Genomic DNA, 17,569 nt, shown 5'->3' with positions numbered 1-17,569 from the left:
TCTGATTCCCTCCTGTATTGAATTATAGTGTAATTGTTCTGTCTGTCCCAATGTTGTAAAGCGCTGTGTAAACTGTCAGCACTATATAAATCCTGTATAATAATAAATAATAATATAACAATGTATATACCATACCTGGCTGATGCCCGTGGAAGCTGTAGATCAATGAAGTAGACACCTCTACTCCGGTGATCTCCACTTGCTTCTGGGTCCCATCCTGAATGGCTGGCTTGCTTCATTCTGAACACAGGAGGTTGGCTGCTCAGCAGGGCACAGTTTAGACTCTGCTTTGCAGGGGCATTGGACGGGTATGGTATATACATAGTTTCTATGTTCCAAGCTGGCCCAATGTAACTATGTATAAAATATCCATTCCTTGGAATTATTTAGGGTACCCTCAGGAAAAAAGGCAAATCAGGTCACAATCTTTTTTCAATTAAGTACCTGCAGACACTGAAGTTTGCCCAGAGAAGTATTTGGATTTGCTAGAAAGCCTGGTCAGAGTGCTATTTGTTGCTTCACTGGTAACCCATCGCCACAGAGGTTTTCAGTGCACATTCTTCTAACCTGCTTCACAGGGCTTGGCAGGAATGGTCACAGGATGCGTGTTTAGCACCCTACCAGAAGACACAGATATACATCCAACCACCATTGCATGTCTATTGCAGATTTAAAGATTCTACATTAAGATTCAAAATCAGCATTTAATGCAAGGTTCATCCATGAAACTGGATTACCAGAGCACTATGAGTTTCCTACAGAGACTCTCTCTCTCTCTCTCTCTCTCTCTCTCTCTCTCTCTCGTAATATTTAGATATTAGATTGTAAGCTTGCAGGAGCGGGGCCCTCCTAACCCTCTTGGATTGAATTGTATTGCTGTATTGTCTCCCTTAATATTGTAAAGTGCTGTGCAAACTGTTGGCGCTATATGAATCCTGTATAATAATGTAATAATGTACTGTGTATGTGTATATATATATATATATATATATATATATATATATATAGATAGATATGTATTTTATGCCCCAGTTGGCCCATCTAAACACAGCAGGGAAGGTGAGGGAGAGGAATTCATTTGTTTGTGTAAATTTTATCTTGAGCTATTGAGCTCTGTAAACAAATGGCTTTTTCAACAGAGCTCCCAAGGATAGCTTGTTACACGAAAGGAGCGCAGAGCTCCATCTGCAGTCTGTGAATGAAACAATGAAAGGTTCAAATGTAAAATTTCATATTTACCAAACTAAAAAAAATATAGAAAAAAATATTGAATAAAGTTGTACTTTCATTCTTGATGATTCTGATATAAAAAAGAAAACGTATACTAAAACACTATCTATTACTTTTACAAGCCCCTTACACATTACTTACCTTCCTGAAAGCTTCACACCTAAGCTTTCTTTTGTTTTCCTCTTACTGTAGAAAAAGCTTTTGAGTGACAACATCCAAGATGGATTTTCTTGTTTGTGCATGTTATTGAGTTTTCATACGCAACAGCAAGACTTAGTCACTAAAAACTACAGCTTATGACAGAGCAAAATGTCACCCTTCAGGCCTTCTGCAGACAATAGCGTTTGATATCAAGAGTTCTCAAAGTGTTTTGAGAGACGCATTGGGATGATCATGGAAGAGGTCAATGTTTGCCCCATGGTGCTCTCTTATGACTGCTGAAGACATAGAAAGGATCATTTTGGCACATAAAGGGTGCTGTGTCTAAAGAAAACTTAAGTAACCAAGAGCAATTATTTAACTGCTGTAATTGTTCTTGATAAAAGCATCTGACTTGGAATTGTCTCTCAAAGTCTTGCAAAGCTTTAACCACTTCACCTCAGGAAGATTTACTCCCCTTCGTGATCAGGCTGTTTTTTGTGATAAGGTGCTATGTCACTTTAACTGACAATTGCCCGGCTGTGCAATGCTGTATCCAAATAGAGCTTTCTTTTGGTGGTATTTGATCACTTCTGCGTTTTTTTTTCACTATAAACAAAAAAAAACCTTACACTTTTCGTGTTCAATTAATCAATTTTTTTTTCGATTAATTATAACACACATACAGATCCAACTACTTTTAGCTGATCTCCTTGCATTGCAACTCTGCATTAGTGAGTGGTAAATGCGGTATACACTATATACAATCACCTGACACTAGTTAGTTTCCACAATCCATGACTTAACTTCACAGTTCACACAAATACGTTTTAAATTCAAACTATAGCACTGACGTAAGTAATTTTTTTTATTAAACTTTAAGAAAAACGTAGAACGTTAGTTTAACTTGAAAGTGTCTGACAGTGAATATACTAGATACATTTTATAATTATAGTAGGCAAGTAGACATCACTTTAGCCAGTCAAGGAGACATACCAGAGTGTTTACATGTTGTTGTTTTTTTACAACAATGTTAAAAACTGAGTTTATCAAATTTGCCTATATTTAGCTCACTGAATGATCCCAGTCAACCACATCCATATTTACCATCACTGTGTAGGCTGTCTCCTGCCCCCTTCACTTCGTTAGCAGATGGAGGCACTTGGGGAAGGGGGGAGGAGTCCCGTGACATTGATGTCCGTGACATCACGGGATCTCCGACGGAACTCCCTGAAGACCCGGAAGCTGGCGGAGAGGTGAGTACCAATCAAAAGGATTGTGATCGATCAAAAAAAATTAATAATTAATCAAGGAATTAATCTTTAATTTTCCCAGCCCTAAAAAAAATATATATTTTTTACCTTCTGCTATAAAAATCTGTAAAAATGTCTTCATCAATTTAGGCCAATCAGTATTGAGCTACATAGTTTTGGTAAAATAATCCCAATAAGTATATATTGATTGGTTTGCGAAAAGGTTGTAGGGTCTAGAAATTATGGGATATTTTTATTTAATTATTTATTTTACCAGTAATAGTGGAGATCAGCAACTTATAGCGGGACTGCGACATTGCAATTGACATTCTGACACTTTTGCGCTTTTTGGGGACCAGTGACAATAGTACAATTATCAGTGCTAAAAATATGCACTGTCATTGTACCAATGACACTGGCTGGGAAGGGGGGGTAAACATCTAGGGCGATCAAAGGGTAAATGTGTGCCTAACCTGTGTTTTGCCGTACTGTAGGTGTTTTTACTAGGGGAAGAGATGGAATTTATTCCCTGCTTTGCAAGGACACAAATTCCATTCCTTCCCTTCTGTCAGAACGGCGATCTGCCTTGTTTATATAGGCTAATCGTGGCTCTGTGTCTTTTCCTCACGATCGGCGGGTGCCGGAGGACATCGAGTCCGCAGTACCCACCCAAAACTACACTGGGAGGGCAGTAGTCCTGCTCTTGCCTTTTCATGAATTCTAAATTGATTACTTTTAGTAAAATAGACCTTGCTCCTAGAGAAAAACAGTAGTTTTTACTTGCAAAGCTGCAGCCACATGATGTCGCTCTGTAGAGTACCATGCTCTGATTTCTTCAACCAGTTCAGGTCCACCCCATAGCAGTTTTACTACTACAGGGTGGCACCTGTGCACCAGATCATACGTGTTTTTCCCTAGGAGCAAGGTCAATTTTACTAAAAGAAAACAATTTAGGTTATCAACCTCAAGAAAAGGCAAGAACAAGACTACTGTCCGCCCTTTGTGGTTTTGGGAGCATCTCACGAAATTCACCATAGCACCAATGATAATCTTTAAATGATTCCATTAATAAACAAGGGCAGAAATTTAAACACACAAAAAATATATTGTACTAAACTAGAGCTAATCGTTCTACTCTCTTTCCACAACTAAAACATTTTAACTGGAGTAATTTTTGTTAAAGAGGAGAACTAGAGCTCAAATTGTTTGACTCTTCTCTCCAGTAAAAACCACATGAATAAATCAATGGTGGACACAGGGAGTAAATATGGAATTTCTGATCCATGGTATTCCTAACCCATACGTGTGGCGTACACAGTTGGACATGTAAGTATTTACGATCTTCTTTGCAGGGAACTCTTTTATTATCACATTGATTATGGAGACAGAGTCACTTTAAGTCAACCTTTGAGATTAGGTCTACTTTAATAAGCTGGGAAGGACAAACAGCTTAATTGCGCCTCAGCACAGCGTACCTTACTTGTTAAGGACAGAGAAAATATGTGAGCATTATGTGACACAGGAATAAAGGAAATCCAGGCCCAAGAGACTTAAACATAGAATAGAGATTTTTATTTATATACGTTCAGCTTTTTTTGTCCCTGTAGGCCAGGCACATCACTGAAAGCCGCTGATCCGAGTAGACTTAGTAGGTCTGGACCTTTCAAAGATGTCCCTGTACTTAGGCTCCTCGCCATGAAACTTTAATGACGTTGTCAGAGCAACCCCTAAAAGATGTCAAATAGCAGAAAACATCAAAGCAAGATGGATTCTGTTTGTTCCAATTGTGCGGCTGGTCTCTGGTGTGGACAGCATTGTCAAAACACCCTTTCATCCACTTCAATCAGGAGAAGGGATCGGACTTATGTATTGCGCAATTGTTTTAAATTATGATGATATCGAAGTAACCTGTGCATAACACAAAAATGCGGTTGCATATAAGACAACAGATCCTTAAAAAAAAAAAAATTCCGCTAAGAATAAATATCACCAAATTGTGGAGGTTATAAACAATTACCTGCAGGTCAGATAAAATGTATAAGATTATAAGTAAACCATATTGCAATTCCTTACTTGCCTATATTCTGTGAATACTGAGTTAGAGATTGCCAATGTACTTGTACTTGTACTCTGCTTTAAAGTTTTAACAGTAAAAGACATGCCTGAGAGCAGACATGCCTTTTTGGTTAGAAAAGCCTCCTCTGTGCTCTTCTGATTTAGTTTGTTACTGGGACACTTTCCCTGACTTTATAATCAACTGTTATCTCCCTGTCCAATGAGAGTACCCCTACTGGCCACTGAGGAGCCTCACTGAACAGTGGAATGGAAGGTGTCAGGAATTCCAGTCACGTTGGAAAAAGTAGGACCCGGCAACAAGGGGAAACTGTTTAAGAAAAGGGCACAAAAACACCCAGCTGACAAAAAGCAGGTGCCATGTTGTGTCTAATATTTGCCCTTCTTGTAACCCTCACACTGTCCCTTCATATAACCACAATCATTACACTCACCCTTCCTTCAACCCTAACACTAACTCTTCCTGGAAACCCAACCCTCATATGATCCCTCCCTGTAATCCAAACCATCACACTCAACCTGCCTGCAACCCTCACTCTACTCCTCCGTGTAATCCCAACTATAACTCTCAACCTGCCTGCAACCCTCATTTTACTCCCCCCTGTGACCCCAACTATCACACTCAACCTGCCTGCAACCCTCATTTTACTCCTCCCTGTGACCCCAACTATCACACTCAACCTGCCTGCCACCCTCACTCTACTCCTCCCTGTGACCCCAACTATCACTCTCAAGCTGCCTGCAATCCTCACTCTACTCCTCCCTATGACCCCAACTATCACACTCAACTTGCCTGCAACCCTCATCTCTATTCCTCCCTGTGACCCCAACTATCACTCTCAACCTGCCTGCAATCCTCCCTCTACTCCTCCCTGTGACCCCAACTATCACACTCCATCTGACTGCCACTCTCACTCTACTCCTCCCTGTGACCCCAACTATCACTCTCAACCTACCCGCATCCATCACTCTACTTCTCTCTGTAACCCCAAATATCACATTCAACCTGCCTGCAGGTCTAACACTAAAGCTGGCCATAGATGGTGTGAAAAAAAGGTTGATTCCCCCATCAACACAGTAGGTGGAGCTATTGTGTTTTCCCGGCAGGGGAGGGGGGTGCCAGGAGAAAACAGTGATTATTGCTAGTGGCTGTAGCCACTGGTAATGATCACATGCAAAAATACGACATGCTGGCCATAGACGGCTAAGATTTGAGACATCTATGGTTGGCTTAACCCACCCTGTAAACCCAACTCCCACACTAACCCACCCTTTAGCCTCAACCTTCACACTAACCCTCCTGTAAATTTAAACCCAATACTAGCATTCCCTTTAACCCTAAAAATTTCCCTCCCTGTTACTCCAGCTATAATACTAACCCTCCATGTAACGCCAACCCTATCACTAACCCTACCTTTAACCCCATTCCAAACACGTACCTTTAATTTAACCACAACCCTTACACCAAATTCCCTGTAACCCCAAGCCTAACTGTAACTTTTACCCTTTTTGTGACAAAAACCCTAACACTAACCTTTCATGTAGCACCAACACTCTGTAACATGCACACTAAACTTTCCAGTAACCCTAACAATAATCCTTTACGTAACATTAACACTCCCTGTAATGCAACCACGCACACAAAACCTTTCCATTAACCCTAGTACTAACCCCAATACAAACTACCCCTATAAACCCCAAACTTTATCTTCCCCTGTAAACGTAACACTAACCCTCCCTGTAACCCTCACAGTAACCCTCCCTGTAACCTTAATAATAACCATCACACCAAACCCCCCTGTAGTCCTCCCACTAAAGGCCGCCCCGCCAAATGTCAAAATACACAAATAGAGGCTACACTGGAATGGATGCAGCCACTGTTCCCTTTGTAACCCCTAACAATAACATTCCATGTAACCATATCACTAACCCTACCACTAACCTGTCTTGAACCCAGGATCTCTGCTGTGTCTGGCAATGACTCTTCTTGAAGAGTTACCTGAGATTATAGACAGCATCCTCTCTGATCTATTGGACAACCCTGCCTTGTGCCTTGACTTCTACTGAACCTTGAACTCTTTGCTTCTCCCATGAACTTCCTGATTCATGCCATGTCTCTGCACTTCGTGTTTGCCAGATTATTGTGTTCTCTTCAGCCAGTATCTCGCTCTTGTCTTCGGTAGCAAAATATGCAACAGGGAACGTTATCAACTCTTGGCTTGTTCCTCGACTTCGCTTCTCCCTGATCCCAACTTGCAACTACTTGCTACTGACCTTTGGCTTGTTAACTGACTACATTTTTGTTTGATCCATACCTGCTTATCCGCTACTGGACCCCGGGATGCTCACCTCCCTCTGGGGCAATCCCACCAATCCATCTCCACCAATAGGAGCTCTGGTGAACACCGGTTAGTGCTTAAACGCCGCACCTCAGATGAGCCTTCGTCATTCACCAGGGTGACTGCCTGTGTATCTGGTTGGTGGTGGTCCCACTACTTGTCCCGCTACTGCTATAGCAACTGGTCTTCGAGCCTGACCCCTGGTCATGACATAACCCTTCTTTTTGTTTGCATATTCACTTACAGTATCCTGTGAGGGATTCTCTGCACTGAAGACCAACCTCATGTTTTTGACCTTTCCCCACTCTGCCCCGTTCTTATTCAACTCAAAATAAGATATCACTAAAAGATCTGATTCTTTACTAAGAAAAAATTCTAAAAGGTCAAACATATATTTAAAAAAAATGTTGGCCTGTCCATAAAATGGCAACAAAAGCAGCAATATGCCTACACTGACGATAATTTGTTTTTATTTATATTTTTGCTGGGTCTCATTTGGTCAGTGCAAATACCCAGTTTCATTACAGAGTAAAGTTGCTTTCACTAGTTGACAAGACCCATTTTATCTGGCAAGGCAATGCGAAGAAGCAACTCAGAACATGATCAAAGCATGGCGAGAAGACACAAAGCCATGTCTATGCGCACCGAGCTTTGTTTGATACCAGACCCCGGTTTGTCAGCAGTCACTCCACAAGGTATCGGTTTGTGTTTTTGCAAATAAAAGAGACATCAAGGATGTGACAGGAGATGCATGGCACAAAGACAAACTGCACTTAGAATGCTTAAAGAGTTTACTTTCCAGAGAGATGTGGGGAGATCTTGTCAGTTTCCTCTACTAATTGGCGAGTGACACGCACAAAAAGGACATCTACAGAATATCAGATATGTAAAGGAATCCTGGTCTTAGAAAGATACCTGGGTTGTCATTGCTGATCTCCTTTTAAAATACGAATTGCTTGGCTGTCTTAGTTTTTGAGTCATTGGCCCAGAACAGGCATGCTCTTGATTAGAAATGAGCATGTTCAAATCCTATTCCAAACTCACCCAAATGAGCCTGCCAGGAAGCTATCACCTTACAGAGCCAATAATAAGCACCCAAGGCATTTACTGTCCCCTGAGGATGTGCATGTGCACGAAATGCATTGGGTGGGGCCTGTATATGCTAACGTCATGCCGCCAAGTCCACGAGTTGGATCAGCAGCCTCTGAAATTCTTTTATTGCATTTTTATAAACTTTCCATGTGGATTGGTTATTTTATGTACTATTGGTTATATTTTAATAAAATACTACACTATATAATTTTCCTGTGTGGGCTCTACGGTGTGAGCTTTATACGCAGAGAAATGATCACCGGCACCTGAGCTGTTGGAGTCTGACGAACATCGGGCGATATATGAATTGAATGTGTATTTGTTTATACATTTCATCTATCTAGTGAGTGCATTGCAGATGTGAAAACGTGGATTATTTCTGGACTTGGGGGCACTGCATATGCATCTATTAAGGAGGAAGATTGATATTTATCCTTGCACCTAATTTTGGGACTTTGTTTGCACTATTATTACTTTTTTAAAGAGGAAGATTAATATTCATCTCTGCAGTTATTTTTGGGACTTTGTTTTGCACTTTTAGCACTTTTTTAAGGAGGAAGATTGATATTCATCTTTGCAATTATCTTTGATTGCACTATCAGTACTTTTTAAGGATGGTTGCCACTTGGTAATTACCTCTCATTACATGTATTGTTTATTTATATTACTTTTTTTGGTTTAATTTGATGATTATGAATTCCAGCATTTCATTTATGCACACTGTAATAGAATGTATAAACACCTGTCACTCCATCTTAAAGATTCTCTTCCATTTTACATACTGTAGAAGTGAATATTTTGCTGTGTGTGTTTGTGTTTTACCATACTCCGCTGAAAGGTTTGCACAGAACCGCACCCTATGAGATATTGTGGTTAAGCCAAATTTGTATCAGCAAAAGTCAATTTAGCAGTTTTAATCATGATAAGAAAATAGTTTGTATAAACTTTTAGAAACATATGCATTAAAGCACAGCTCCTCCCTTCTTTCTTTTGCATATAAGCCACTGTGGTATTCAATAAAGGTTAGAGATCTTATGAACACACTCCAGCTTGTTTCCCTGTGTCTTACTTGAAGTACTTCGGGTCTCTCATAAAGGGGTCACTGAAGCTCTTCCTGCATTGCATGAAGTACACCTGGGTGGCGTATTACCTCTATCAGATGGTGGCAGCAGTGGGATGAAATAATCACCTTTGGTAAGCAGGATTTATTTGTCTTTTTTTTTTTTTAACAACACGGTTGGTTTTATTGAGAAGACAGAACATAACAAGCAATATACATACATCTCAGCAGACTGGTACAGCACAGAAGTAATCCAAGAATACTATAACATAACAAATGAGCCAGAATAGCAAAAATTGCAAATGAAAAAGAAAAAGGAGTGTGCCCATACAGCAAGCTCACCTACAAACCCCTCCCATACCCTTACCAAAAATACCAGTGCGGAGGGAAAAAGGGGGGGGGGACGAGGGGGGGGGAGAGAGAGGGGGACGAGGGGGAGGGGGGGGGGTGGGGGAGAGAGATAGGGGGACGAGGGGGGGGGGGGGGGTGGGGGGGGGAGGGGAGGCTCAACTGCAACATTTCAAGAGTTCAAAACTGTTCCACCCAAGGTAACCATACCCGGTCAAACTTCTGCGGGCACCCTCTAACCAGATAAGTCAATTTGTATAGGGGGAGGACAGCATTAACCGCCGCATCCCACCGCTCCACCGTAGGGGGAGAGGATGATATCCAATGCCGAAGGATCTCCCTCCGGGCGTAAGACACCAGGAGAGAGAGCAACAGCTTACTGTACCGAGGACGCTGTTCATCATCCTGAATCCCCAGGAGGGCGAACTCAGGCGTCATAGGAATCGTCAGTTGCAGGCGAATGTTTATACAGTCAAAAACATCCCTCCAAAACCGAGCAATTCGGGGGCAGTCCCAAAACATGTGCAGAAATGTGCCTTCAGGGTAATGACACCTGGGGCATTCCGGGGACCGTTGGGGATACATTCTGTGCAGCCTCTGCGGCGTAAAGTATACGCGATGTAAAAATTTTGTGTGTATTAACCGGTCCCTAGAGGAGATCAGCAGCCGGGACCCATCCTCGAAACACTCCTCCCAATCCTGCCTATCCAAATCAGGGATGTCCGCACGCCACTTGTCCCAGAGGGTATTCATCCTAGGAGAATCGGAGCGCAGCAGAACCTGATACAGCGTGGTAAGGGTCTTAGTGAGATTTTCCTGCGCCAGGGCATCTTCTACGGGGTCCGCACACAGCACAATAGGCCCGGGAAACTGTGCCCTGGCCGCATGTCGCAATTGGTAGTAACGAAACAGCATAAACCCAGGAAGCCCCGATCTGTCCACTAGACTCCTAAAGGGCAGTAAGGACCCCTCGGCATAAATATCCCTAAGGGTCCGAAAATTATATCGGGCCCACAGCTGCGGGTCTGGAATCGACTGGAAGTGGGGGAGTCTCGGATTACCCCACAACGGAGCAAAGGGCGAGTATCGATCTTCACGAAGAAAACGCCTTCTGGCCACCGCCCAGGCCCGCAGGGTCGTCGCAGTAGCCGACGGGAGAGAACGATACGCCCTAGGACCCCTGTACACCAGATTCCCGAGCTCTCGCATAGAACCCAAGGCCGCTGCCTCCAGTCCCACCGCCGCATTATCCCCCGACTGTTCAAACCACCATCGCACCGACACTAAAATCGCCGCCCAGTAATACACCTGCAAGTTCGGCAAAGCCAAGCCCCCGCACCTGACCGGCAGCTGCAGGGTAGCTCTAGCCAGTCTAGGGGCCCTGCCATTCCACAGAAAAGTGCTCAGATAACTCTCCAGCTCCCTAAAAAAGGAGCTAGGGAGCCACACCGGGCAGTTGCGGAACATGTACAAAAAGCGCGGGAGAAACATCATCTTGAAAATATTAATCCGACCCAGTAGGGACAGGGGTAAATCTTTCCACTTAACACAATGGTCTTTAAATTTCGCCACCAGGGGTTGAAGGTTAAGCCGGCGAAACGTCCGAGTCTCCCTCGCAACCAACACTCCCAGATATTTAAACTCTTCCACCCAAACCAGCGGGGACGGTGTCTGCACCGCCCTCGCCTGTGAGTCCAGAGGGAATAAGACAGACTTAGACCAATTGATCTGGATGCCCGAATATCTGCCAAACTCGGTAAAAATAGCTAGGGCCGCCTGCAGCGAGGCCCCCGCATCCTCCAAATACAACAGGGCATCATCAGCATAAAGCGATATTTTCTCCTCCAGAGGGCCCACACGAAGACCCTTAACCGCCACCGAGTCTCTAATTAGAATCGCCAAGGGCTCAAGCGCCAAAGCAAACAGGCTGGGTGACAACGGGCACCCCTGCCTGGTGCCCCTCTGGAGGAGAAAAAAATCGGAGAGGGTGTCATTTGTGCGAATCCTGGCCCTCGGACTCCCATAAAGCAACCGTAACCAACCTAGAAATTTAGGACCTAGCCCGAACCTCCGGAGCACTTCCCAGAGGTAGGCCCACTCCACCGAATCAAAAGCCTTCTCTGCGTCCAGAGAGGCTATGACTCGAGTGCCCATGTTGTCATGGGACATGTCCAAATTAAGAAAGAGCCTGCGAATGTTGATATCAGTGCCCTTCCCCGGCATGAACCCCGTCTGGTCCCGGTGGACAAGGTCCCCCAGGACCTGCATCAACCGGCATGCCAAGATTTTGGCCAGCAGCTTAGCATCAGCATTAAGCAGTGAGATGGGCCGATAAGCCGCACAATCCTCAGGGTCCTTACCAGGTTTGGGCACCAACACCACCACCGCCTCGGACATGGACTCCGGGAGTGCGCCCAAATCCGCAAACTGGGAAAGAAGGGAAACCAACCTCGGGGCCAACAATTCCTGATGCGCAGAGTAAAATTCGATTGGGAGACCGTCCGGACCCGGGGCCTTACCCGCCTGCATACACCCCAACGCCATCTGCACCTCCTCAAGAGAAATATCACGCTCCAGGTCTTCCCGCCGAGCCGGGCTCAGGCATGGGATGTCCACCCCATCCAAGAACCCAGCCAACTCCACCTCCGAGTAGCCGACCCTAGAGGAGTACAGTCCCCGATAATAGTGCAGAAACCGATCGTTAATCGCCTCAGGGGTGGTCAGGGGGGCACCCCCGGCATCCCTCAAGCGCCCGATGTGGGTCACCGGGCACTGTCCCCTAGCCAGCCAGGCCAGGAGCCGCCCGTTTTTATCACCATATTCGAACACCCTCTGGGCACTAGATAACATGGACTTCTTGGTCAGGTCAATCCTGAGCAGCGACAACTCCCGAAGGGCACCCTGCCAAAGGGAGTAATTATTAGGCTGCGGGTTGGCGACAAACCCCATCTCCAGATCCAGCGCCCGGTCCTCCAATCGCCGCAGAGACTGCACGTACTCCCTCTTTCTTTTAGCAATCCTACGCATATATTCGCCCCTAACCCAGGCCTTGAAGGCATCCCAGACACATAGGGGGTCAACCGACCCCTCATTATGCAACCAGAAGTCGCACAGCGCCTCTGGGATCTCCTCCCGAATGCCCACCTCCTCAATCCAGTACTTCGACAGCCTCCACAATCTCGGGCCCGGCGCCCTACCCCCGCCAACCGACACCAACAAGGGAGCATGGTCCGATATACCCCGAGAGAGGATCTCCGCAGAGACCGTCTCTCGTAGCACAGCGGAGGACGCAAAAGCCATATCCAACCGAGACAGCGTCCTATAGGTGGCGGATAGGCAGGTAAACTGTGCATCAGAAGGGTGGAAGTGCCTCCATAGGTCCGTTAACCCAAATGTAGAGGCCCAGTTAGACAGGCCACTACTAGACCCAGGGGAGGGATGAAGCCTATCTAAGGTATTAGACATAACTAAATTGAAATCCCCAACCAATAATACTCTCTCCACCCCCAGCTGGGCCACCACCCTCATCACAGTGTAAAGCAGGGCACTATCAGCCGGGGGGGGCAAGTACAAGCCCACAATAACAAAGGGGATGGCAGCAATCAGCGCATGAATCAATACATACCGACCCTCCGGATCCGTTTTGATCAGCAAGGGTCGGAAATCCAGGGACCTGTGCACTAACACACTAACACCTCTGGCATAGTTAGAGTAGGAGGCATGATAATGTGCTCCCACCCACGCCTTCTTCAAACCCAAAATCTTGGAACCAGTAAGATGCGTTTCTTGGAAGATGCAAATCTTGGGAGTGTGCCTTTGCACAAATTTAAATACCAGGGAACGCTTCACGGCGGAATTGAGGCCACGGACGTTCCAAGACAGAACTGTCAAATCAGCCATGATCTCCGTTCCACCAGGCGATCAGGATCCTCCACAGCATAGCAGATAAACAGCCCACATATATAACCCACACATGTCTTCCCAAACCAACCAAAGTAATAAAACAGAGCATAAACCAACCCAAACACCATAACCCATGGGTCGCAACAGGCGTCCCCTCCCTCCCCCCTCCCCGTGCACCTCCCAACCATGGAGGGCACATACACCCCCAAATAACAAACATGAACAAGTTCAAATAGGGCTAATGGCAGCGGACTAGCACCCGCTCAGGTTCGCACCAGCAGTCCCAACCACAGAACCGTGGAAAAATGTGAAAAATAAGAACTACAGTCAACATCTCCGTCCCGAGTTGCTGGATCACGGAGAAAATTAAGTAAATACAAAAATATATAAATGTGCCAAGAAAAAAAAGAAAAGAAAAAAAAAAAAAAAAATGGAAAGAACCTGTGAAAAGAAAACAAAAGGATACGTCCCAGTATGCCGGAAAAAGTCCAGAGAGCTCCCCGGGAGTAGCCCAAGAGCCCCGGGGTGATAAGTCTCAGACAAGGGAACATGTTTAGTACCACCCCAGGGAGTCCAGAGCAGCCAAAACAGAGAGCGAAATAGGAGGACTGAACGCATAAACCGAAGGCAGTCAGAGGAGGCTGCTAGGCCCCATAACTAAAGACAAAAAAAGGGGGAAAAAATAAGGCATCCTCCAAAACTAAACGGGTAAAATAAAACAAAAGCGAAACATCCCTCCAAGGCAGTCCTCGTCCCGTACATGCCGAGTGTGAAATTAAAACAGGGTTAAGCCCGACACCTCAGGTACAGCTCACCCACGAGGAAGGGTGTCCAGCCAAGCACTAGCATCCTTGGGGCTGGTAAAGATCCGCACAGTCTCGCCGTCAACCACCCGTAGCTTGGCCGGAAACAGGATGCTGTACCGAATGTTCTTGCTCCTCAGGACGGCCTTGACCGCATCGAAAGATCTGCGTTGTCGCTGCGTCTCAAGAGTATAGTCAGGGAACAACATAAGCTTGGCATTCTGGTAAGGAACATCTCCCGCCACTCTGGCTGCACGAAGAAGTTCATCCCTGTCTCGGAAGTTCAGCAGCCGTAGGATCATCGTACGCGGAGGGGCGCCCTCCGGGCCAGGCCTCGGTGGGACCCGGTGTGCTCTTTCCACTGTAAAGTATGGGGAAAGTTGTGCGGTCGGAAGAACCGAACGTAACAGGTCTTCAGTAAAGGCGGTCGGATTTCTACCTTCGACTCCCTCGGGGAGCCCCACAATACGAAGGTTATTACGACGGCTTCTATTCTCGGCGTCTTCCGCTCGGTATTCCAGCGCTCTAACCTTCGTTTGAAGCGCTCGTATGGAAGCCTCGTGACTGGTCACCGCGTCCTCCGTGTCACCGATCCGCTGTTCCGCCGCCGAGATCCGGGATCGGATCTTGTCGATATCTTGGCGCAGCAGCCCGACGTCAAGCTGCACGGCCTCGATCTTGTTCGTCAGCGCAGCCTGACACGCCGTGATAGCCGCCATCACCTCCGGGATCCCAGGCGGAGCGTCCTCCACGCGGTCTGTCTGTGACGCCATGTTGGCCAGGGGCAGTGCAGCAGGCCTCTGTAACGGGGCTTCCAGATGCTCAACGGAGGAGGGAAACTGCAGCTTCTTGGCCCTTCTGGGACCCCCCGAGCTCCTCGAAGGCATACACAGGGTTTTGGCAGCAATTAACACCACAAACGGATGGTAGGACGGATAATTCTCCAGCAGAGCTCAGGCAGCACGTCTGCTCAGTCCACCATCCCGGCCACGCCCCCGATTTATTTGTCTTTTAAACAGACTGTTTCTCTTGCCTTAGCTCTGATTTAAATTTCACCTCAAACTAAATTTATGTAGAAGAGGGATACAAATGACATCTTGGTGTATAGGGGATTTTTTGGGAAAATCCACCTTTGAAAGTATAGGGGATCCTGATGAGAAAGTCCACCTAAAAGTACCTCTGAAAAGGTCTCAATTGAATAGTGCAGTACTGTAAAGTCCTTTTTGGGGAAGGAGCTGAAATAGTTAATGAGGATTATACTTCAGTGTCCCAACCTACTTTTGCTTTTCTTTCTTTCACATAAAGTATAGAAAATTTTAGAAGTATAAGCCCTTGTACACACGGTCGGAGATTCCGACGGAATGTGTCCTATCGGACCGTTTTATTGGATAATCTGACTGTGTGTGGTCTCCATCTGACTGTTTCCGTTGGAGTATCCGTTGGACCAAGTTTTCCAACTTGTCCGTAAAATTTTCCGACAAAATGCTCCGATCGGACATACTCTGATCATGTGTAGCCTACTCCGACGGACAAAGTGTCACGCATGCTCAGATCAAATTCCTAGACCAAAGCTATTGGCTACTAGCCTGAACGTAGTCCCGTCGTAACGAAATAACGTCATCACGTTATGTACATTATATACATACGATTTTCCGACAACTTTGTCCGACCGTGTGTATTCAACAGTTTCGGACAAACTCCGTCGGACAAAATCCAACGGATTTGGTTGTCAGAATGTCCGACCATGTGTACAGGGGCTAAGACAATTTGTTTGTGTGGGAGAAGGAGGCCTGTAAGGTAAGACAGGCATACTCTCATTGTCACTGTTTTAATACATAGTAAAGAACCTCCCTCATACCCTAAACCCAGGGAAAGATTATGTATCCAGGGTTTGTGGTACTGATTATGAATTTATAAAACCTTGAGTTTCTAATTTGGTGGGGTGGACAGAAGCTTTGGTTAGTACAGACCCTTACCCCAGAGATGGAGCAAATCATGAATTTCACATGGGTATGTTAAAAGGTTTATGTCTCAGGGATAAGAAAGCTTTTCCTGGTCAGGGATACCCACAGTGGTACATGGAATACATGAGGAATGGTGGAGAAAATTGGCTACAATATGCACCTTACTGGTTCCAAAGGAACAGTAAGCCAAAAAATTGTGCTTAACCTTCGCCCAAGAGGCAAAGGTTAAACGACCCGGTCCTACAGCATCCCCTTTTCCTTATGTACCTGTGTCTGCTACTGCTTTGGGTCCCCCACCCACTTATAATAAAGTATATCCCAGTTTAACTAAGGAGGAAATAGACTTACTGATCGGACATTATGCTGTACATCAAAGAACCCCAACCCCACCACAACCATCTCCACAGGGAGGAGGAATACCTGTAGCCAGAGCACTCATATGAGACGCGCTGCCTCAGAGAGCTCCCGTGGTCACCCAACCAGATCCCGTATCACAAAGTCCTGTTTTGTGCTCCAGGCCCCTGGACTCCCCATCATGGTTCTGTCCTACTCCAGTATGATGTAGCCCAAGCCAGGTAACCTGCAAGGAGGATGTTTTAAAACTGCTACATTACTTGGCAGATAATGGTCATAAAGTTTCCAAAAAGAAACTTCAGTGGTGTCAAGAATGTTGAATACCTTGGTTTTACACTCACAAAAGGTGAAAGGAAAGTCAGTCACAAGAGAGCTGTGGCTCTCATGGGTCTAGTCCACCCACAGACCAAGAAGGATAGGCTGTCCTTCCTTGGCATGATTGGTTACTGTCGCCAATGGATACCTAACTGCTCCCACTATGATAACATTTTGAGACAAACCACAGGTACTGACGTGGCAGATTGTATAAAAAGAAAAGCCTGGAGCTGCACGAGTAACAGGAGGTAAGCAGAAGGGTTAACAGGGGACCATCTATTGGTGGTTGTTAGGTTAGTCTGGATTGGGTAGGGGGGAGTCAGGGGAGGGGCCGGAGTTAATGTTAGGGGACGTCCCCTTCCTTCCCTCAACACAACATAGGGAGAATTTTCCCACCCTCCTTCGCCAATTCATAGACTCATTGTTGGTACAGGTTTGTGTGTGTGTATCTTTTTCTCTCGTTACAGGTCAAGGGACGGTTTGGATGTCGTGGCAGTAGCTGAGGTTGGTCTTTGAGGGTGAAGGGAGATTTGTGGAAGGATGAGCTCAGGACCTGTTGGTGGGATGGGTTCTGATTATGGTATCCCAATTAATGGAGGTTATCTGCGCCAAGTGGGAGTCTCTGAGTCAGCTTGTTGGCTTGAGGCCATATGATCCACTTGAGAAGTTCTGCAGCGTCATTTTGGAATACATTATG

The sequence above is a fragment of the Lithobates pipiens genome, unplaced genomic scaffold (assembly GCF_037356315.1).
Source record: "Lithobates pipiens isolate NorthernLeopardFrog02 unplaced genomic scaffold, aLitPip1_a1.2 Scaffold_10, whole genome shotgun sequence".
In the NCBI taxonomy this organism is placed as follows: domain Eukaryota; kingdom Metazoa; phylum Chordata; class Amphibia; order Anura; family Ranidae; genus Lithobates; species Lithobates pipiens.
The sequence above is the reverse complement of the archived record's forward strand: the minus strand, read 5'-3'. Positions refer to the sequence as shown.